The sequence below is a fragment of the Fundulus heteroclitus genome, chromosome 10 (genome assembly GCF_011125445.2).
Source record: "Fundulus heteroclitus isolate FHET01 chromosome 10, MU-UCD_Fhet_4.1, whole genome shotgun sequence".
NCBI classification, from domain to species: Eukaryota; Metazoa; Chordata; class Actinopteri; order Cyprinodontiformes; family Fundulidae; genus Fundulus; species Fundulus heteroclitus.
Genome location: NC_046370.1, coordinates 11,967,463 through 11,991,288, shown reverse-complemented (window position 1 = coordinate 11,991,288; position 23,826 = coordinate 11,967,463). Strand labels below are relative to the sequence as shown.

General features: G+C 42.3%; 1 protein-coding gene across 3 annotated transcripts in view; it reads right to left on the bottom strand.

Annotated features, from left to right (window-relative positions):
- Positions 1-23,826, bottom strand: part of ctbp2l (C-terminal binding protein 2, like) — a 155,388-nt gene that overhangs the window by 91,418 nt on the left and 40,144 nt on the right. The window lies entirely within an intron of this gene.

Sequence of the window (23,826 nt, the reverse complement as noted above, 5' to 3'; positions counted from 1 at the left end):
GCATATGTACCCACTCCCTTGGCTGTGAAGCCCCTAAAACGTTCCAGTGCAACCAGCTACCATTAAAAGTCACATAATTAGTGAAATGAAGTTCACTTGCGTGCTAGCATGTGTCACATGATCAGTTAGTAGAAACACACTTTTTCGGAAAGGCCCCAGAGGCTGCGGCACCACTAAGCAAGAGGCATCACATTGGTGTTAAAAAGAAGAAAGCAAGATTTGGGTTTGCCACATGGCACGGGGCTATCTCCTCAAATGTTTGGAAGAAGGTGCTCTGGTAAGGTGAGCCTAAAATTAAACTTTTCAGCCTCCAAGGAAAACGCTATGTCTGGCACCAAACCAACACATCCTATCACCCCAAAAACACCGGACCCACAGTGAAACATGGTGGCGGCAGCGTCATGCTGTGGGGGACGTTTTTCAGCAGCAGGGACTGGAAAACTGCTCCAACTCGAGGGGAAGATGGATGGTGCTAAATACATGTCAGTCTGCCTGTGATTTGAAACTGGATGGCGGTTCCCCTTCCAGCAGGACAATCACCCGAAGCAACATGAAGGGGCTGGAGCTGTTTAGCCTTGAGGAAAGGGGCAAAAACCTCAGTGGAAAGAAGTGGCGAGCTCAGAGACTGATCCAAAGTGACTTGTAGCTGCAATTTCTGCCAAAAGTGGCTCTGCAAAATACAGACTTTAGGAGGGTTGAACGGTTAGGTAGGCTGATGTTATTTTATTCTATTTGTGGTTTGCTTGACAGTAAAAAGTAATACATATTTAAAGTTGTATGTAAAAGAAATGGTGCAAACTGTCAAAAATCCATTTTAATTCCAGGTTGTGAGACAAGTAAACATGAAAAATTAGTGACATTAAATTAATGACCCTGTATATATATTTTTTTCGAGTTACTTTAACTCTTGTAGATATATATATATATATATATATATCATATATATATATATATATATATGCATACATATACATATATACATACATACACATACATATACACATACATACATATACATACATACATATATACATACATACATACATACATACATATATATATATATATATATATACATACATATATATATATATATATATATATATATATATATATATATATATATATATATATATATATATATATATATATATATATATAGGCATGTTTGTGTATTAGCAGAAGTGTATGGGTGTGTATAAGTGTATGACTATAAATGTGTGTGTGCGCGTGTGTGCGTGTTTTACACGTTTATGCACTATACTGTCTTGCAGTATCACATAAAATCCTAAAACTGTTATATGTGCTTATAATGTCAGAGAATGCGAAAATATACTTGGGGTAGGAATAGATTTGCAAGAAGCTGTATTTTCTTGAAAAACCTAAGCCATAAAGAAACTACAAAGAATAAGAAGCGATGTTGACTAGAGGAAGCTGTTATACAAGCTTACTTCAACGTCTACCCAACAACGCAGCAACGCGGCACCAGCATGTTAGCGGCTGCAGGAAGACCACACTGTGCTATTTCATTCATTTCAGCCTCCTTTCAGTCCCTACTGCTTGCTTTTCAGCTGTCCATCTTTCTGTAGAGCTGCTGCCTCTGAGGTCTCTCACAGAGTCATCAATCACCGGGCCGTCTTCCAGTTACATGGGCGTGTGTATGTGTGAGACATGAACCGAGTGGAAGTGGGTGGAATGTGGAAAAAGTGCTCATATGCACCGAGGCCCACTTCTCTTGGACTTGCGCTCGGCACCAAGAGTATTTCTGCACCGAGCAGAATGGCCCTGAGACTCAAAACCCCCCCACCCATCCCCGTTTTTACTGTTCACAAAAAACATCCTGATTCTTTTATGAAACCCATGATGGTGCATCAAAGTGTGAAGCGAAAATTAAAACCAAAAGTTTGCACTGCAGCGAGCTTGGAGGGATCTATTGGAAGCGGGGGGAGGAGTGTCGGCTGCATGCTCGACCCAAACACAAAGGTCACACACATGAATCCTAATATTTAAGAGGCATTAGACGTCAGATGATCGATAAAGCTCCCTGCCTGCGTGGCCCCGGACTCTCGCTGAAAGAGAAACGTTTGCGCGCAGGACGGCGAGACAATAAATGCAGAAATCCATATCTGTTACGGGTGAGTCTGTGGAGTGTAATCAAGCTTTGCAGTGAAGCCATCCTTGGGGGAGAAACCCTTCCCCACGTCGGTAAATACAGAGAGTGCGTAAGGGGGAACTGAACACGGCCCAACAGAGACATGTGCAAACAAATGAGTGAGCTGCACAGGATAGAAAAAGTGTGTACACAACTCTATTTAATATTTTATCCCTGTAAAGAAATGTTGCCAAAATGAATAATTTAAGAATGCTTTTCACCCTTTGTGTGACGTGTGTTTTGTATAATTAAAATGAAAAAAAAAAAAAAAACACACATTGAAGAATTAAAAAGACGTTTTAAACAACTTGTTTGCAGAAGCACACACATCCTGACTCACACTTTGTTTAAGTATGTTTTTTTTTTTATTCAGCTCCAACTTTCAGTCTCATTGGGTTCACATCTCCGATCAAATGTTGTGAATATAATGAACCGTAAATAACAAACGTTTTCTCATTTTCTATTGCCCCAGCTAGCAAGAGAGGTTAGAAAGAATTAGAAGGATCTTTTTGTACAGAGGTATCAGGAGACGACTGCCAAAATAAAAGATCCACAGCATCATAGCGTAGCACAGTAACGACAGTCATACAAAAATTAAACATAAAAAGAAATTGGGAGAAATGATGGGAAAAAAGGACATTAATAAAATTGGACGTTTCTCCAAAATTGACAATGAGACAGGAAGGAAACTGGTCAGGGAGGGTGCAAAGAGGCGACGGCAATGCTTAAGGATCTGCAGGGGACTATGGTCAGCACTGGTTGTGGTCAACAATTGACAATTGATCCCTGCAACTTGCAAACTTGTCCGAGAACAGAGCCACACTAGCTGATGGCTTCAGAAATACCAAGAATTACCAGGTACAGTTGTTTTAAAGAAAACAATAATGAATGCCCTCAAATGGCATTACTTGCATGCACGCTCTTTATGCAAGACTCCACTGCTAAAGCGCATTTAAAGTTTGCTGGACAACAAACCCACGATGTTCGAGAGCAACATAAAAAGGTAGTAACGCTCTTGAACGTGTATCAGTGCAGCTATAAACCTCCTGGACAACATAAGCTAACGCTAGCTGTTGTTCGCTCGAAGAACAGCCCTGTTCAATGCATCCAGAGAAGCAGCGTAAACTGACCAAAATGGAAATTTGTGGATGCTACAATAAACAGCATATTTGGAGGTCAAAGAGTATTGCATATCACCCCAAAAACACAATTTCAACAGTATAGTTTGGAGGTGGGTACATCATAGTGAGGCCCTGTTTCTCAGCATACGGCACTGGCAAACTTAAGATATTATGAAAGGAAGGAAGGTTTTTACTATTTATTGGACATTTTAATGTTTTATTTTTTATTTTGTGGACTGTTTTTTTTGTGACAGCAGCTTTCCCCTGCACAGAAATAGTTGCTCCCAAAGGAGACCAATAAAGAAATCTTGAATAAATGGACAAATGTAGCACAACGTCCTTAGTAAAAATCTGCTGCCATCTACCAGGATGCTAAAGATGAGACGAGGGTGGACATTTCAGAAAGAACATGATCTCAAACACACAAACCCTTACTAGGTTTCAAAGAAAGAAAATAAAACTGCTAGAATGGTTCAGTATTTATTTTACCTGAATGCTATGAAAAAACGACAGAAAGAACAAAAGCTAAGAGTTTCTATAAGGCTACGTTCACACAGCAAGCAAATCCGACCCAAATCCAATCTTTTTGCCCATTTCCATATTTTTCATGGCAGTGTGAACGGCCCAATTCAAAAAAATCTGATTTCTGCCACTTCAATATGTGGTACTAAATCAGATACATGCAGCATCAGATAATGTCTGCAATCTAAACAATCATGTTGCATTTCACCCGTCTTTTACATCACCTCTCCCGGCTCTGACTACACATCCACACAGACTTCTGTACAGCAGTAGCGGTCATGGCTCCACAAAAGCACATTGTTGATAGCTGGTCTGTTTTTCTGCCTTTCTCCATCTCGCTAGGATGTGGTCATAATTTGCCGGCTCCTATTTGTCAACAGCTTTACAATAACACAGAGAGGGCAGTATCTACCGTAACATTTTTTTTTTTTTTAAACGAAGCTTTATTGAACACTCCTAGTTACACCCGTTATTACTTCTGTAAACCATGCGCTGCTTGTGACGTCCACTTTCTCCTTCTGCTGTCTGTTCATGCGCGGTATAAAACGACCACACAAAATAGATTGGATTTCAGCAAATAAAAAAAAATCCAAATTGAGAACCGAGACCTGCGGTGTGAACTAAAATGCCCACAGAAGACAGGTTGTTGGGAAGAATGGGCCTAAATCACACCTGAGGACCTCATTCAACCAGTTTCACTATACAGGAGCCATCTTAAACTTGTCAACAAAGGCTTTTTTTGAAAGTTTTGAGACAAAAAAAAAAATCAGTAAGCATGTTTAGTACCTTTTATTACACCTAATATTAATTATGAACATCTATGGTTTGATTTCCCCGTGACCCAATGAGGAATTAAGTGAGTCAGAAAATGGATGGATGGATGGATGGATGGATGGATGGATGGATGGATGGATGGATGGATGGATGGTTTGATTTCCTGTTTGGACTGAATGGGTTGTTTACAGGCGTCTGGGGACAAATTTAATGTCTATTGCTACTTTAGAAATATATTTACTAAGAAAGTCGGTGATGTGTTCAAGGCTGGTTTTACTCCCTGTGAAGGCAAAATTAAAAGCATTCAAAAACAGCCAGGCTTAACCTTTGCTAATTTAGAAAAAAAAAAAAAAGAAAGAAAAGAAATTTCAAACCGGCGTAATCTGGCATACAATTCTCTTGTAACGCTATTAAATTTAATGAGACTATTGTTGCACCAATCCATTGTCCAGAGAATTTATTGAGTGATTAATTTACTTTGCAGGGAATAAGAAAACAATTTGGTTTTGTGGGGTGGGTGTGGGTTGGGAGGGGGTTGGGGTGGTGGGTGGGTGGGAGCAAGAAGCAAGAAAAATTAAAGGTTTTCATTGTCCAGCAGGGAATTTTTCCAAATCCATTACATTTTCAGACAGGATGGGAGCGTCCTGCATGGAAAAAAAGGCTTCTGCAGTTATCGTGTGATTAGATCCACGATCATCTGGCTTAAAATCAGAAACATTAGCATTTGTTTAAAAAAAAAAACAGAAATGTGTTGGCGATAGAACCCAAAGCGGGTGCTGTGGATGGGTTTGGGTAGGTGAATAATTAAAAAGGTCACGCTACCTGCCCGCTGAGTGGCGCTTTACACATGCGGACGCGCACAAACACACGGTTCCTCTAAGAGAGGCGCAATGCTCACTGGGGCCCAAGACTGAGACATCATCTCAGAGAGTAATCATTTCCCCCTCAAACACACAGTGCAGTTTGTGAACTAATTGGGTGAATCCATAATTAATTTACTGACATTAAGCCTTGGGGTTTCCTCTGGTAAGACTTGACTTTCTAAGGATGTGGAGAATAACCAGCGAAGCCCTGAAGCTCAGAGCTGAAAGGGAATCTCTTGTTCTGAGGCTTCACAGGGACCGCTTCTGACATTTCTACATCTAACAGCTATGCGTTTCCACACTTGTCAGTTATTTCCCCCAATACTGTAGGGAATCCTTTATTGGGGATTTTCTCGACGAAACGTTTGACTGATGGATTTATCCAGAAAATCCACCGATTTTCAATACACATCAAAACGTGACAGGTGGTACTTCTCACCGGAATGCTCTCCTGTTCTCAGGGGAGAAAAGTATCAAATCCACAAAGATACGAAGAGAAAGCTTTATAGCACCGATAAGACATTTAACGCTAATCCTAGAATATGAGAAACATCAGCGCCTGAACCAGAAGAAAAGCTGCAGAGAAGCCGGTAATTTCTCTCCGAAAATTAGAACGCTACATCTACGGGTTCCAATCACGCTCATGTCAATGTTTGTTTAGTGGGTTTGGAGGATGAAAAGCTTTTAACAGTTGTTTGGGTTTCTTTCAGTGCAACATCATCACAGCGCAACTCTTTAAAGATTAAAATGATGAAAACCTATTTCTGCACGGATGTTCTCCGTTTTATTCTGCTGCAACAAATCATCCTTTACAGCCAATCGACCCTCAAGAGACAAAAAAACAAAACAAAAAAAAAAAACAGATAAAACCACAGAGAAACCATAGAGATTTTACTTCATTCTTTACAAAAAAAAATAAGAGCTACCGAACATGAAAAATTTTTTTCAGATAAATGTTCACAGCATACATGCAGCATTTTGTAGATAAATTACATCGATGGGAAGATTTTGAGTGCTTACCACAATTTAGCCACTATTTTATGAGAAGTTGATGATTCATGGCTTTCAAATTTTCCACAAATGAAAATCTGAAAACTGTGGTGTGCATTTTGTGTTCTGCTCACTTTGTAGAACCACCTTTCACTACGTTTACAGCTCAGAGTCTCTTCGGGTATGTCTCTACTAGCTTTGTACATTGCAAAAACTGAACTAAAAACAAGTAAAATTTTCTTGAAATTAGTGTATTTGTCCTTGATTTAAGCAGGTAAATAAGAGGATTTGCCAATGGAATGAGATTTTTGCACTTAAAATAGGAACAACTCATCTCCACAGTCTTATTTAGAGGGCAGAATATCTAAATATCTTATTTTAGGGGTCAAAACACTCATTCCATTGGCAGATAATCTTATTTACCTGCTCAAATCAAGGCCAAATACACTCATTTGAAGAAAATTTGACTTATTTTTAGTTCCGTTTTTGCAGTGCACATCTAGGGACAGACTTTTGCTAACTAATCTCTGTAAAATAGCTCAAACCTTAGTACGATGGGATGGATGGTGCCTCAGAAAAAAAAAATTCAAGCACTGGGCCATATTTCCAATTAGGTTTAGGTCGTTTAAATTAATATACTTTGAACTAGACGGTTCCATCACAACTCTGGCTTTCAGATGTGTTGTTATGTTTAGAAAGGAGCACTTTCATTCCCGTTTTTAGCACCATCGATCTTCCCATCCACTTTGACCAGCATTGTTGCAGAAATGCATCCCCACAGCATTATGCTGCCACCACCATTCCTAATCTTACATAAAGGACCCACAAGTGTCTGGGCAAGAACCCCCCCCCCCCCAGCCGAGCTATGGATCTCTGCAGTGCATGTAGAGATACCATGGGTCTCTTGTCGACTTCTCTGATCTGTGGCGGTTTGTGATGTGAGCCATATGCCCAGGGTGGCACTAGCTAACTGTGCTGTAGCAGCAGTTGGAGACAGCAGGACAGGCTTGCCCAGGGTGCTATTTATGCAAGAAAAGTCGCTGGCATTGATTAACGCTCTCCTTGCCCGGGCAGTCGGTTTAGGTGGACGGCCATGTCTTAGTAGGTTGTAGCTAAGCCATAATTTTTCTTTTTTCGTATGGAAAATGTTGAAAAGGTTCAATGCAAATCCATTATGAAATTGTTTGATTAAATCTCCACTTAGAGACTGAATCCAACTTATTTTCGCTCTCGGCTAATGCTACAGCATCTCTGAGCTTAGACAGCATATCCCAACGTGAGTTCTTTGCAGATTTCTGCCAAGGCTTGCCCGTAGACTGAGCTGGGTCGCTTTCTGCAGTTATTTCTCCTGACTTAATTTGCCACTAGAGCTAGACAAGAAAATTGCGAGAAGAGGCAACTGTTAACGTTATCTGACAGTGCGAAGCGGCGATACGCTGAGCAATCTCCAGCCCTCTTACCGCTGATTCCAATCAAATGTAGGCGCTCGGCGAGCCTCTTTAGGGATTCAGACATGAGAACGTCCTCAAAGGGGAAGCTGAACTTTTTTTTTTACAGGGGCTTAGCACTTTAACCCTCAAAGGGACCCTTCGCCGAGAGGAGAAAAACACCTCTATTCCCTCAGTTTCCTTCAGAAATAACAAACATGTCTTGATGACAACACTGTTTACAGTACTCACACTGAAAGCCACGATTACTCGCAGTGTCTGTTTTCTTTCCACTAGTGCCCAATTTGAACAATGGAGCCTATTTTTCCGTTTTAGATGCTGGAGTTCCTCCAGAGGTAAATCTGTCAGTGCTCGGCCAAAACAAAGAAAGAGAAAACAGGAAAGTGTGGACACCCTGCAGCCACAAATGAGCTCTACTATTAACGTGAGCTTTCATGCCTCAATCTTCAGGACCTCAGGCAGAGCAGAGAGTGATTTTCCTGAACTGAACACGGCACGTGACAGCGTAGGCAGGCGACAGTTCGACACGATTATATTTAGCCGGTTAACTGCAGAACTGTGGCACTAGCGGAATCAATAATGAAGATTTGGTGTAAAACAGCCCAGATTGTGCTACAGTGCCTCGCAGAGCTCGCAGAACAATGTTTACAGAGCCGTGTACGATCCATCATCTGAAAACGGAAAGAGAATGAAACAGCAGCAAGCCTACCAAGACGTGGTAAATCAAAAACGCAACCAATGGCAGTGCCTGACACTGAGGGTCCCTGGTTGGTGGGGGCATATAGGGGAGCTATATGCTCTTCACGGCCCAATAGCCGTGGGGGCTCTGTCCCCAAATCTCTTCTGCTGTCCCTGTGTTAGGCCGCCTGGTCCCTGTTGTCTGGGAGGATGCTGGTTTCCTGGGTCTAGGGATCCTCTCTGCTTCAATCTGATGGTTGGTGACGGTGGCCCTCTGCGCTGGTTGACATGACATATTTTGCTCTTGAACTATTTCCTCCATGAGATCATCAGTAAAGATCAGAAGATTTCAAAATATTATAAAATGCGATCACTGTGAGGTGCTTAACAGTACAGTTGTTCAATTTCATGTGTTGTATGTACTAAAGTACCACATTTTCACCTTGGGTAAGTTTTGTTGATATAGTTTGTGGGTCTGACTGCATGGAGTGATATAAGGAGACCCACATTTTCTGTAATTAATTTATAATCGTTAAATGTATCCCTATGATGATTATCATTATCAACACTAAATATCAGATTGAAATGTATGCTGCTTATCCCTAGCATCATGCTGTGAGGGTGCTGTTCACCAGTGGCGGATTGGAAACTTGTCAGAGTTGATGAAGCTCTGTTAGTTGTGCTCTCCACAAATCTGGTGTTTTATGCAAGAGCGCCAAGATGAAGGACATTATTAAAAGAATAAGTTGTTTTTGCCATTTGCTACCAATTTGGACACAGCAAACATGTGGAAGAAGATGTTCTAATCATCCATCCATTATCTACACCCACTTATCTGTGCAGAATCTCAGGGGGGGGGTTGGTGTCATTGGGCGAGAGACAGAGTACACCCTGGACAGGTCACCGTTTTGTAACAGGGTAACACAGAGACAGACACAGGGCAAACAACCATGCACACACACAATCACACCAAAGGGTAATTAACCTAACAGTCATGTTTTTGTACTGTGGGAAGAAGTCATAGTACTCAGAGAGAACCCACATATGCACAAGGAGAACCTGCGTGAACCAGATTAGACTAAACTAATTTCTAATTTCAATGCAAAACACAATGAGTTAGAAAACTGATATCAGCCTAGGAACACCCTGACCACTGTGAAACATGGTGGTGGCAGCATCATGCTGTGGGGAGACTATTTTTAAGCAGGAACCTGTAAGCTGATCCGAATTGATGGGATAATGAATAAAGCTAAACACAGGGCAATGATGGAAGGAAATGTGTCAGATGCTGCAAGATGCTTGAGACTGGGATGAATGTTCACCTTTGCTAGACAGCGACTCTAAACGCACCAGTCAGCATTATAATCCAAGGCCATGTATCAACTTCCTACTTCACTATTTTCTATCACCTAAAATCCCGGTATAGTATGTTAAAGCTTACGGTTGCAGCATGTTACATTTTTAATAATGCAAAAGGGGAACGAAGAAGAACGAATTAAAACTTTTGCTTCTTAAAGTTCAGCAGGCTGAGGTTATCTTGTACCTTCGACAGGCCGAAGCTGGAAACACATCATAGTTACAGGAGAGCGCCTGCAGAGAGCCAACCTGGTGAGCAGAGGGAAGGCGGGTGAAACAAGAACCACTCTCGTCACCAGCTTGGTGTCAGCGAGAGGCCAGGCTCCGGCTAAGACAGCCTGCTCGGGTCCAGCCGGCTCTGCCCCGTTCCTTCTGGGTCTCTTCCAGGAAAAGCCGGCATGATACAGAGCTTCCCGGTCCAAAGAGAGAGAGAGAGAGAGAGAGGTGGCTTCCACGATCCCCTCTACCCCTAGAATGCACCCACCGACGCGTGCAGACTACAGACCCACACATCGCTCGGCTTTCTCCCGGTGGACGGCGAGGCGGCCAACTCCGCGCCGTACTCGAGCTTACATTGGGAGGAGGCCAAGCCAAACGACGCGTTGATGAAGTCCAGAACAGGGTGGTGTAGAGAGAGGAACACGAAGACAGGGCATGAGCGTCATGCCACAGCACACAAGACAAGAATTCAGAGCCAGGATCACAGGCAGATATTTTCAGTTTGAGTTTTTTTTCATCTTTTGCGAGTTCTGGTAATGGCAAAGAGTGCAAAACATCAAACTTTGGCATAAGAGGAAACGGCAACTGAAGATAAGGTCCCAGGAAAGAAGAATCGTAGGGCTGAATAAGACGGGTTTTAAACAAACTAGTCTATGTTGTAGGTACAATAATAGTCACTGTGAACCGTGTAAATATGGACAGGATTCATAAACATTCTTCACAGCCGAATTAACTTCCTTTTAGGTCTCAGATTAGGCAAGTTGTCAGTCCATTTTGAACCCATTTTTTCAGTTTAAATAGAAATGTTGAACATTGTTGTGATGCCAATATCACTATGATGATTATGCTTTAAATCCAAATGAACAGCTGACAGACAGACGGAAGAACAAAACATTTGGACAGTAGATAAGAAGTCGGGAATATTGCTGTTTACCTTTTCCACTCTTATCCAGACCTGGAAAATACCTACTGGTCAATGGCAGATGTTTCCAAACTTCCAGGACAAGAGAAAGCAAAAAATAGCAACTTTATTGAGTCCTAGGCTACATGTGATTTCATTTTCTACCCTTCTTTTTGTCAACAGTTATTCTTTTATTAAAGTTTAAAAATCAGCTTCCCCGCATTAAGAGAGTTTTCCTTTAAAAGCAGCATTAGCTGTGTGGCATGTCTGCTCCCAAAGCTGTTTGTTAGCTTGTTTTGGACTTTTCAGGACTTTTCTTGAATCAGCCCTCACCTCTCACCATCCTATCAGCTCTGTCCCCTCCTCAGCCACCACTCTGCTCTTGATCAGATCCACCTGCTGCAGTGATTAGAGTCCACTCTGCTCACCTGTTCACATGCCTACTTATATCCGTCCCAAGTCATCCACTCACTGCCAGAACGTCTCGTCTTGCCTCATGTGCACTGCTGCTGTGTTTCTACCTGTTCCTGTTTGCTCAGCCCAGCTGGACTCTGTTTCCTTGCTCGTGTTCAACCCTCACTGATGTGGGCTTCCAGTGTCAGCGTGCTGCTCGAAGTCTGCCTTGCTACCTGTGAGTTCCAGCTGCTTGATATTCCCCGTTCTGTGTTTCCTTGGTCCGCACCATCTGTTCTGGTCAGCTCCTGCCTCCTTCATTGATTCTGGTCAGCCACTGTCTGCAACCCCTGTTCAGAAATGGTTCTGCCATTCGTCCCACTGCATCCTCTGCTCAATTGCCACATGCCTACCTCATCTGCCGTTATTCACATTCTGCTAATAAACTTTTTAAAAAAACGAAGCTCTGTGTCCGGCTAAATATGAGGTTCTCCAGCAGCATTCTTAACAGTTTTACTGGATGTATTTTGGAAAATTGGAGCCAGTCTGGGCTTTTGGTATCCAAGTTCCTTCTGATGAGCCTTTTAATTATTTTTTTTTTATTAATTTAGCATTTATTTAACCATGTTAACCCAATTCAGACAAAACATCTATGCAATTTACATTAGCATTGGTCTTATAAAACACTTGACTCCAACGGCTTGAAAAGAGCTTTAAGCTCAGGGGCGGTTCTAGACGGGGACCAACAGGGGCCGGCGCCCCTGTAGAACTGGTCCTGGCCCCTGTTACGGCCCCTGTACTAAAGACGCGATGTTAAATAAATTCCTTACGATGATACATGCTGACAAAGGACCAATTGTATTTTTTTACCTTTACAAATTTACTCTAACAATAACTTAAAAATTAAGCTGTTTCACTTTTAGCTCCAGCCGTATTGAGATAGGATCAGTGGCCTGTAACCTGCAGTTCCAGAGCTACAATTGGCTCTTTGGCTCACTTAATATATTAAACGATGAAATATTGACCTGTTTAGTTTTTTTTTTCCCAATCTTTTGTCTGTGCCCCCATGAAAAAGCACTGGACCCACCCTGGACCCTCTGCAGAATTTGGTGTAGAACCGCCACTGTTTAAGCTCATTCAGTGTCTCCAGAGCTTTAAGTTGCATATTAGTTTGGAGAAAATTCCAAGTATTGTGAGCTTAAAACTGGAATCTGTAGAACATTGACTGAACGGAGATTGTAGCAGCCATTCTTCTTTATTAAAATACAACACACACAAGTAAGAAGGGGAGATGCCTAAAATGGTTTCGTAAACAAATACCTATGACTGAATAACGGGCACACATGGACATCCACTTAACTTTAGCATAGAGTGTACAGTGATGAGTAAGGGGCCCAGAGTTCGTAATGAATCTCAGTGACTCAGGGCACACACTGTTGAGCACCTGGACACAGCGAACAGGGAGCTTTCATTTAGAGTACATCATCACAGTTTCCACCAATTTGAGTTTTACAGTAAAATAAAAGCGAGCCTTCTTTCTGGATTGAGGAAGAGACGCAAATGACTAAACTGTTCTTGCATCCTACCAAAGCTAGGTTGGGTTGCAATACCAGCTTGACCTCTCTTTACCTCAACCTATCACACTCTGCTGATGTGCACAGCTCCAAGAGACGAGGACTGAGACACGCGCACACACACACATAGACACACACAGCTCAGTCAATTAGTACAGGCCCAACCTCGCAGCGGAGAGATAAATGGTGCAGGGTCTCAGCAGGCTTCTGCGCGAAGCTGTACTCCTTGTCTGCCGTATGTAGAACAGCTCTCTGGAGGGCAGCTAGCCCCAACGGCGAGAAGACATGTGGCAAATGCGAGGCTGAGGATGGCCTTGAAGAGCTCAAGCTCCTGTTAAAATATGGCCACAAGGATTCCCTAACGGCGCTGGTCTGACAAGCAGGAGGGTCAGGAGGAGGTGGGGAGGTCCTGATGGGTCGCGAAGCTGTGCAACATTTCATGTCATTTCACTTATACCCCCCATTAACCATCTGCTTTACCTGTCTTCTATACGGGACAGAATGCAGCGCTGAACATGTGTTTTCAGTACAAAACAAAAATGAGAACACTCTATAGTGTGATTGTCTCGACTGCAGTTTATAAGTCTGGAACTCCCACCCAGGTATTTTCTGTCCAACCTTCACGAACATTTGGAGCTTCCTAAACCCTCCCCGGACTTTAACTGGCGAGGGTTTAGTGTTTAGGCCCCAAGACCCGCCTTTTCCTCAACAAACGCTCCAGGTTGGGTGTTTTGCGAAGAATAAGTGAGTAGAAAACCACCTGAAGTACACTGTGGAGGCTCTGTGATGCTGTGGGCCCGACTCTCCTCCAAATACTCTGCGAACCTTGGTGGATTCATGCGTCATCACAAACTGCATAAAAAGTCGAGGAGATTTGAAATAAAAAGCTGATGGATTCCGACAGACAACTATTCGGAAACATATGACACAAGAAAAGGTTCACCTTATTCCATGGCCAGCTCACTTCTGAGACAAAGAGGGGAGAGCATAAGCAGCAAACCGGGACTTTGGATTATTTTACACTGGGAGATTGTCCAGAGTGATAAAACAAGACTCCTGTATCTGTATCTCCCAATGTTGTGAAATGCTATAGGTGCAGTGCTGTCCTAACAGGTGGCCGTACAAAGGAGTAACTGGTGAGGTGCCGATATATATGCTACACATGATATAATGTCTAAAGAACTGCTAAACTCATGCAGTTACAATAACACAGGCTTTTTACTCCTCTTTACCATGGATGCGAATAATCATGACGTGCACCATGTCACAGCTGGAACATGGTTCCAGCTGGAGGCTGGGCACGCAGAGCCCCCTCAGGCCCTCTGGTGTAGTAAATCAAGAGGCTAAGCTGCATTGTCTGCAACAACATGACAATCCTTTTAACACTTGACACACAACGGTAACAAGGCTTTTCCCCTCACCAGGGCACGCTGACATGTTATATATGGCTCCCACTCCTCACTAACTTTTCACAACGTGTCAATTCTTTCAGTCCGCATACACACACACACACACACACACACACACACACACACACACACACACACACACACACACACACACACACACACACACACACACACACTCACACACACACACACACACACACACTCTAAATCAGGCTCCAATGCCAGCAGGAAGGTGCAGATAGCAGGAGCCCAACAATCAGCTGCAGGATGTGCAAACACACACACACACACACACACACACACACACACACACACTGCAAGGTGAAAAATTACAGCAGAGGAGGTACGCATGGCCTGGTGGATTAACTGCGGAATAAAAGTGCTGATAGGCAACAAAAGAGTAAAAACAGCTATTCATCACTCTGGCGCAGGATCAAACTCACACACCTCTCAAAATGCCCGCATTGAGTTATTGTACGCTGCAGCTCTGGTGGCACATCCCCCAGATAATGCTGCCCTAACTGAATTGATTAGAGAGCGGAGCGCCCCGTCTTTCCAAAGATGGAGCACAGCTCTTTGGGAGAAATCTGGTGTTTAACATCTAGACAGAGACTTTCTTTTCAGTAAGGGCTTTTTCTTTTTTTTTTTTTTTGGTAGATCACTGAGCATGCAGCTGTAGTGTGACAATTCTCTGAAACAAATCTCTCTGGCTGTCGGGTTTCTGCCGGTCCTGCACTTTTCTGAGGTCTTAGCCCTATAATACCTTGCTTTCTTATTTATAGATTATTAGTACTGGTGTCAATACGAATAATAGTCGCACACACATACCTCGCAGCCAACAATCAGTCCACAGCGTTAAGGGACTGAATAAAAGTATTCACACGCCTTGAGCTTTTCAGTTTTAGTTACATTACAACCTCAAACCTTAATGTATTTTATCTGAATTTAATGCCACGGACCGATGCAAAGTGGAGCACGAATCTGAAGGGGAAGAAAAAGGATATGTGGTATGTTCATTTATACGACTCTCCTTTTACTCGTACCACTAAATAAAACCCAATGCAACCCATTGTCTTCAACAGTCTTCTAATTTGTAAACACCAGTGTGAAAGATGTATTTCAGTATGAATCCAGCTGTTCTGTGAAGAGCCTCAGAGGTTTGTTAGAGAACATTAGTGAACAAACAGCCTCCTGAAGACCGGGAAACACTGCAGACTGGTCAGGGAGAAAAATGTGGAGAGGTTTAAAGCAGGATGAGATGCCGGGCGTTGAACACCCCACAGACTAATGTTCAATTCATCATCTGAAAACGGTGAGTGGCAACACTGCAAATGCATCAAGATGCATAAAAAAGTCTTGGAGATGCAGCAACCATGTGCTAGACGGTGCTGTAGTTGGATGAGACCAAAAAACAAAGCAAAAAAAAACACAATGTATCCCCCAAAAAAACAAACCTTGTACATAATGCTGAACACATCATCCCCATACTGAAACACGGTGATGGCAGCATCATGCTGTGCAGATGCTTTTCTTCAGCAAGGACAGGCACACTGCAAAAACGGAACTAAAAATAAGTAAAATTTTCTTAAAATTACTGTATCTGTCCTTGATTTGAACAGGTAAATAAGATGATCTGCCAATAGAATAAGATTTGTGCACTTAAAATAGGAACAATTCATCTCCATCATCTTATTTCAAGTGCAGGATGTCTAATTATCCTAATTTAGGGGTCAAAATACTCATTCCATTGGCAAATGATCATATTTACCTGCTCAGATCAAGGACAAAAACACTATGTCTAAGAACGTTTGGCTTATTTTTAGATCCGTTTTTGCAGTGCAGGTTGGTCAGAATTGAAAAAAATAAAAAAGAAGACCTACTTCCAACAGCAAATCTGTGAGAAAAACTGAAATTCTATGTTCAGAAATTCTGGGTCCGTTTCTCGGCCCGCGGACTTTTTTCACATCTTTCCACCCTTTCCTATCAGCTAACTGTCAAATAAAGGCCACTACTGCCAAAAAATTAAAAATAAGAAATGCTATTTGAGTCTATATATATGCAAAACGGGCAGACATGTCGTCAATGGATGATTGAGTATCGAGTCCATATATATGAAACCAATTTTCGATTTTAGTTGTTAATAAAACTTTAAAAACATGCATCCTTTTGCTTCCATTTCCCAATTCTACGCTAAGCCCTCCCCTGTATACTCCTGCTAATCAAACCAAAGCAACAATCTCACATCTGCGAGGCTAAAAGCAGAGATAAACGGCACAAATGGAGCGATGAACTTTTTTTTAACAACTCAAACAGTCTTTTTAGACTACCACGGATCACATTGAAGCGGTCGCTCTTCCACAGGCTGCCATCTGTTCCGGTTTCGTCTCTTCTCTCAAAGAGCAATCAACGTTTCATTTTTTTTATCAAGAATCGAAACATCAAAGGAGCACAAGAATCCATTATTATCAGCACAATGTTAAAAGCTCCATCTAAAAGGGGGGAAAAAAAAACTGCACTGAATGCTGTACAATATCAGGAGGTCCACTAGATAGGCAATTTAAGCCCATCAAGGCTGTGATAACATGTGAATAGGCTGTGAGGACGCGTGCGCGCCAAACTGCGGAGAGCTCAATGAGATCTCGTCTCTGGCTCTGGCGGTACATCGTCCTACACAACAGGGGAGGAAGTGCCATGAAAAAGGATGAATCATGGGATTGCGCTGACACCGAAAGACCCACTGACCGCCGCAGGCTTTAGGTCAGCCGTGAAGCAGCGACTTGCATTCACGAAACCGATCGCTGCATGCAGAAACTTTTTGATTTCTCTAAAATTCTAAAAATATTTTTCTCTTCTTTTTTTCTTTTTTGTACATTATAACCATTTCTGCTTTGGGAGTTTCACCCCCTCCAACCTCAATTAGGAGCGAGAATTATAACGGTGGCCTCCATTTCAACTCTCTGGGTCACGGGGGTCGTCACGCCTTTTTAGGAAGAGAAAGCCCCTGTCACAGCCCGAGGTTTCTCCCCCGTCTCCCGACACAAAGCCCCTCGCGCTCCTAGCAGTGCACTCCTGCAGCACCGCCAACAGAATGTGACCTCCTTTCTCTTTCTGCTTTTTTTTTTTTTTCTCCCTTTCCCTCCCACTGCTGAAACAAAAAAGAAAAAAAAAACTGAACTCACCTCTTCCCTGCCAACTGAAATAAAATAAATGAAAACAATGTGCTGTGCAGTTCTGCCAGACCGCGCAGAAAAGTTTCTTTTTGTTCTCCGTTAACTCCTGCTTGAGAGAGTTTCCATGTTAGAGGGGAGGTGACGGCTTCGGCTTTATACCGAGTTGGGTTTGAGGCCTGGGGGAAAATGCTTCTCACTGTTTATCTTTGGCTGCGCCGGTCCGAGCCAAGGCTTGTGAAACAGCGCAGAAGCCTAATGTTGGCACGGGCAGAACCTGTGGGAATTTGAGAAAAGGCTTCCAAAGTGTTTCCAAAGTGTTGCCATGTCTTTGACTCGTAAGCTAAAACATGCAACGAGGTGTTTTTTGCAACAGGCCAAGGTTAATTAGACCCCTCTGCCTACCGTGACAGACTTCTAGTGTCTGTTGCTACAGTTTGATACGCCGAATTGTTGACTTTTGTTTTTGCTATAAATCAAATTGCGTTGTTGAGACTAGGAAACCGTTGACGTAGGGCTGGACGATAATTCAATATCGATATATATATCGATTGATAGACATATATCGATGGTAGAAAAAAGGGTCAATAAAAAGTTCAATAGAATAAAAGTTTTCCATCTTTTTGCATTTTAGCCATGTAGGTTAATATTACAGTCATTACATCCTCGCAAACGTAGATCCAGGAACGCTCCGTCACCAAACCCCCCCCCCCCCCCCCCTTCAAAGAGTTCAGACAGCACGCATTTTTACTTTTTTGGTTAAAAGCTGGTTGAATAAAGGGTTGAGTTTTAATTCAGTGTTTGTGTGTTCTGTATCTAAACATAGGTCGCTAAGCAACAGCATAAAATGGCCCGGGTTGCAGTTAATATATATGTTTTGAATTTGTTGATAATTATCGATATCGATCAATATGATTTCTGTTTTATAGATGTGCTTTTTGTTTCTCTATGTCGTCCAGCCCTAAGTTGACGTCACGAGGAGATAAGATACCAAACGTCTTCAACTTGGAAAATGTTTTCGAAGTGGATTCTTACATAGGATTCCAAGTCAGAATTACACACTTCCCGTGATCCCATTCACTTTTTAGGCGTTTTTTTTATAAACATAAGAAGAAAAGTTTATTTTGATTCCAGGGCAGCGAATTCAACAGTATATTTAGCTGAAAAAAATGCAGTGGTTGATGGATGGATTTAATATTTTTCTTCATACTCCCCCCCCCCCTTTTTTTTCTAAACTTATCCAGATCTGGTAAATACTTCCACTTCATACTTTTTTTCCCAAACACAATGAGAGGATGTCCATTGAATCTAGAGCTGGGCACAACCCCTACTTCAATTAACAGCAAACTAAACGACAGATCCAGCAACAATGCAAATATTGGTTAATTAACGCGCCGCATCTCAGTCACCTCCGAGGAAACGGTTTCCTCCGAGGTCAAGGTGCGCTCCCATCCATCTGCTCTCATAACTAGCGACAATATGAGAACACCCACACACACTCCAAGCTCCCCACACTCTCTTCGGATTAAACAAGTGCCTGGAGAGCAGGGTCCCCATCACCCGGCAGAAACCACTTCACTGCTTGATTCCTAGCCAGGATTTATCCCCCAATTATAAAAGCAGGGACAGAAGACCTAAGGGTGGGGGCGGGGTGGGGTGGGGGGTGAGGGTGACCTTTGTGAACTTGGGGACGGTGGGGTGAGTTCAGGACGTGACCGCAGGCCGAGGGTCAGGAGATGAGGGTCCGGCTTGACGATAAGGGGGAATAATGGGTTCAGATTTGGCTCCAGTCTGAGAGGACAGAATAGACTATAGGGAGGAGACAAGAGGGTGGGATCAGTTTGTGGATTAGGTGACAGCGCAGAGTGTCGAAGAGGAGAAGGGGGCTGAGGGTGCAATCTTAGCAGTGCAAATTAATAATTCCACCCCACGCTGTGTCTGCAAGACACTGAATGCATGAATTATTGCCCAGGACGGACTGAATTAACTCTATATATCAAGCCTTGCCACACAGTTCAGGGGGTGAGGGGCTAAGCTGATGAGAGGGAAGGAGAACGGGACAAGGGGGTAAGGAGGGGGTGTGTTTGTTGCAGCGAGGAAGAGGGGGGAAGAAAAAAAAAAAAAACTAAAGTAACCGAACATTTCTATCTCCACCCATTAAAGTCGACCACTTCTCCTCCACAGCACCATAAAGCTGTCAAGCAGACCTCTGATTTATTCTGCCCTTGCCCAGGCTCCTGTCCTAACTATCACATGCTTCCAATTAATTTTTTTTTCTCTCCCCACCGTTTTTTTTTGTTGCACTTCATCCCTTCCCTCTAAATGTAATGAGACTGCAGCTCCAAAAGCTGCTGACGCCCGTTAATGCACAGTTTGCTTAATAACACTGAATGCAGGAGCTGGAAAAAAAAAAAAAAACCCTGATAATCACATTTTAAAGGGGCAGTTTTGTCAGAGAATTAATTAGTATTATCAAGCCACCTTTTTTTTTTTTTTTTTTTTTTTTTTTTTAACATTTGCAGACGGACGAAAAATGTTATGCATTGAAAGACTCTTTGCAGAACTTAGAAAGCATCAGCGCTGCATCCATTTGTCCTCCTACTCCTCGCCCACTCAGCTGTTCCTTTTAACAGACAAACAGAAGTGGTTTGGATAAAGAGTTACAGTCAGGAGAAAAAGAAAAATTAAGAGGGATGGACGGATGGAGGGATGGACTGAACAGAGGAGCGCAACCTGTCAAATTAATTTGAGCATTAACGTGAATGATTGCTTGGGTAGGAGCTGAGCTACGAAAAGGGAGGAGATCAGATAACAGATAGCGACGCTCGCTGCCTTCAGATGCAGCATCCTAAACCTGCCGACAAGGTCAGCCATACAGCGCCTAATCGAGTCAAGATTTTAATTACCTCGATCATAACATTCAGGAGCACCCAGCGGACCGGCGGAGATACTGTTTATTGGAAAAGCTGATTGGCGTGATAGAGCTCAGATAGAAATGTTACGGGTGGGCTGGAGGTGCGCGGCGGGACGCGCTAAATAGACCGGTTTTGGTCAAAGCTAAGCATAGCTGGCAGGTGTTGGCATGGGGGGGAGTTTATTACCCTATAAACTATCCAAGACAATTTGCTCACGCTGTCTTCTGCGGGCGGCAACCCCCCCGATTCAATTACCGGCGAAATCTGAGCACGGAGAGCCCTCGGAGACCGGCGGGGCCCCGACTCATTGTTCCTCGTGTCACCTTCCTGAGCGAGGGAAGTGTTTCAGCTCTCCGGCCGCAAAATGAAAGAAGACTTGTAAACAAGCCGATGCATGCGCGTAACACAGCCGTCTTAAGGCAAATTTGTTCTCGCGGGTGACTATTAACTCTAGTCTGCATGAAACGTAAGATACGAGCAACATGCGATGATTGACTGATATGTTTAGGACAATTACGGGCTCAAGTGAAGCGAGTGTTTCCTCTTTGCTTTGTTTGTCCTTTTGTTTGTGTACATTGAGAAGATTCATTAGGCCTCAGCGTGAAGGATTTGAGGCCTGCGGAGAGTGAGGGACCCAGCCCAATTGAAGCATGTCAAATTAGTGAGAGAGCGAGAGAGAGAGAGAGAAAAAACACTTTACTTTACTCTACTGGGACTCATTACAACCTCAACAAACAGTATTTTGTTGTGCATTTGTCTCTGCGCGAAAAGAGTAATAAAATAAGAGGAGCAGCGTTGGGTTGAGTTTTTTTTTTTTTTTTTCCATTTTGTTATTTTCATCAGGGCTGTTTGTTTTATGAGGCACCGAAGCCGAGAGACTCACCAAGCAACTTTTTAATGAAAGCCGGGATCTCGTGGGAACAGAGGTGCCGGAGAACAGACTCGGAGATAAAAGCTTGTCAGGCTGCAAAATTAAAAGTACCGGGTGACTTTGGTGAAATACCCAAGTCTCCTGGCTAATGACAACAACAAGGACAGATAGCGTCAGTGATGCAAGGCGGGAGGGTTTTGCTGAAAAACAGTGCTGGTTGAATACTAAATATTTCTGCATGAGGTAATAGGTGTCAATCCTTCTCTAAAACCATTCTTTAACTGTAATATTGAATGCGATGGAACTGTTAGTTACAGTATATTGAAGAAGAAATCTTTGCTTGTTATTGCAATTACACATTCCAGCAAAATTGGGTTTCTGCCTTTAACCCGTCCCTTAGGGAGCGGTGGGCTGCTTGTGTAGCGCCCGGGGAGCAATCTGAAGCTAAGCGTCTTACTCAGGGACCCATAGTGGTACTCAAACCAGGTACTTGTAACCTAATGTATAGCTAAAAGTAATTAACACATAATTTAAAAAGATAAAAATGTGGACTCCTGGGTCCCTGGAAATGTTTGCTTTTTCCATTTTATTTATGCGAAACATCGGTTACATTGATGCAAATTACATCAAATGTAACCAAGTTGTATATTCGTGGTGGAATTTTAATTTCGTTCCTTTTTCTTAAAGTCTTTTACACTTTTTTTTAAACATAAAAGATCAATATTAATTCTTTTGCCATTTCTTTTTAGTGCTGTTGACGCCCATTTGAAATGCCTCCTTTAAATATGACGCCAATTCGATTTCTGTTTGCATTATCATTATTCCTTGCTGTAGAAATCCCTTCACATTCCACTTCCTGATTTCCACAAAGTGAAGAACTGATCGTGTACTGTAAATCTATCAATATCTTCAAAATGTGGGACCGAAAGAATACAATAAAAATAGAATAGAATTTATCATATATTTTACAGACTGTGCAAAAACGCTTCGTCCCACTGGCAGAAAGTGTGGGAATTGTAGGAATTTCCCACAAGAAACGTAGGCAATAGTACGCTCTACTATGAAGGGTAAAACATCCGAGGAGAGTCTGCGCAGAGTCCGCCAAGCTCACAGTATGCGCACAGTACGTCCGAATATGTGGGAGCCTTTAAGCAGCCTGAGCCCAGACTACGCGCTAGCAACAATAAACCTAGTTTATTTCAATGTAAAAGTTATGTTTATTTTGGCCCTATGTTAGACACAGGGCAGTGTAGTCCAACTATTCTGTCCTCTCGACAGAAATGGACATTTCTCCCACTCAGGAGAGAGCTGTGTACGTGAAGGGGCGGAGTGATATTACACACTTGGCAAGAATATTTAGTGCACCTTGTAATCCGGTGTGCCTGATAGTCCGAAAAATATGGTATTAGAAAGATTATTACAAACAAAGAAGAGCAAGTCCAGAGAACCTACTCAACTTTCTTATGTTTCTACCTGGATAATTGTGATGCATCAGGACATTGATTATTACAGTTAAAATTATGATATCTATGTTAGTATTCTTATTCTGCCTTCCTGCTCTTTCTACAGAAACATAAGCATAACAAGCTCATATATGTTATATTGAAAGCTAAGAGGACTCCTAGCTCTCACTAAGGTCTGCTGTTTAGGAAGATCAAGGTTTTTATTCGGCTAAAGCAACATTAGGTAAACAAAGGTGGACCGAACCAAAGCTTTATGTCAGATTTAATTTTTACAGTTATAAGGTATGTAGCTTGCACTACGTTGAACTTGATTATTATTAATCTGAAAACACATCCTCCCAAATGTAAAATTTACAGTGGTACAAAGAGAAATCTGCAAAAGCCCAAACCCAGCTACCTGCAACGTTAAACCATGCCCAAATACCATGGCAGCTGTTATGGCAGCAGACTTGCACCCATACATCCCGTATTGTGTCAAGAGAATCTGTTATCAGGAGGCTTTATCTGTGCAAGCTCCAGCTTCTAGGGTGCATTCAGTTACAACTCATATACTTGATTATTTATTTATTAATTAATTATATATATCACAGACCATTTTCAGATGGTTTTATACTAAACTCAGTATTGGCTATGGTACTTTTTGAACAGCTAGAAGATATTGATAAAATCCTATTATACAATTTAAAACTCCTTTGTGGCTTATAGAATAGAGTAAATAATTATATGTATATACAATATTTTGGTCCTGACTGATACGTACTGAATCATAGATTAAGCCAACGCACATATTCAACCATGATTTCCTTGTACCGTTACACCCCTAGTGTAGTAGTAAAGGCTGCTAATGTTTCCATATAGTTTGTTCCATGTAATTTTGCTGTACTTCATTCAACCTTCCTGTTGTCTGTTAAAAGTCTCTCTCTCTCTCACAGCATGAATGAACTGCAGGTCTCTCAATGCTGCAGAAAACCACTTCTTTGAAACATTGATTTACATTTCTGTGCTTTCCC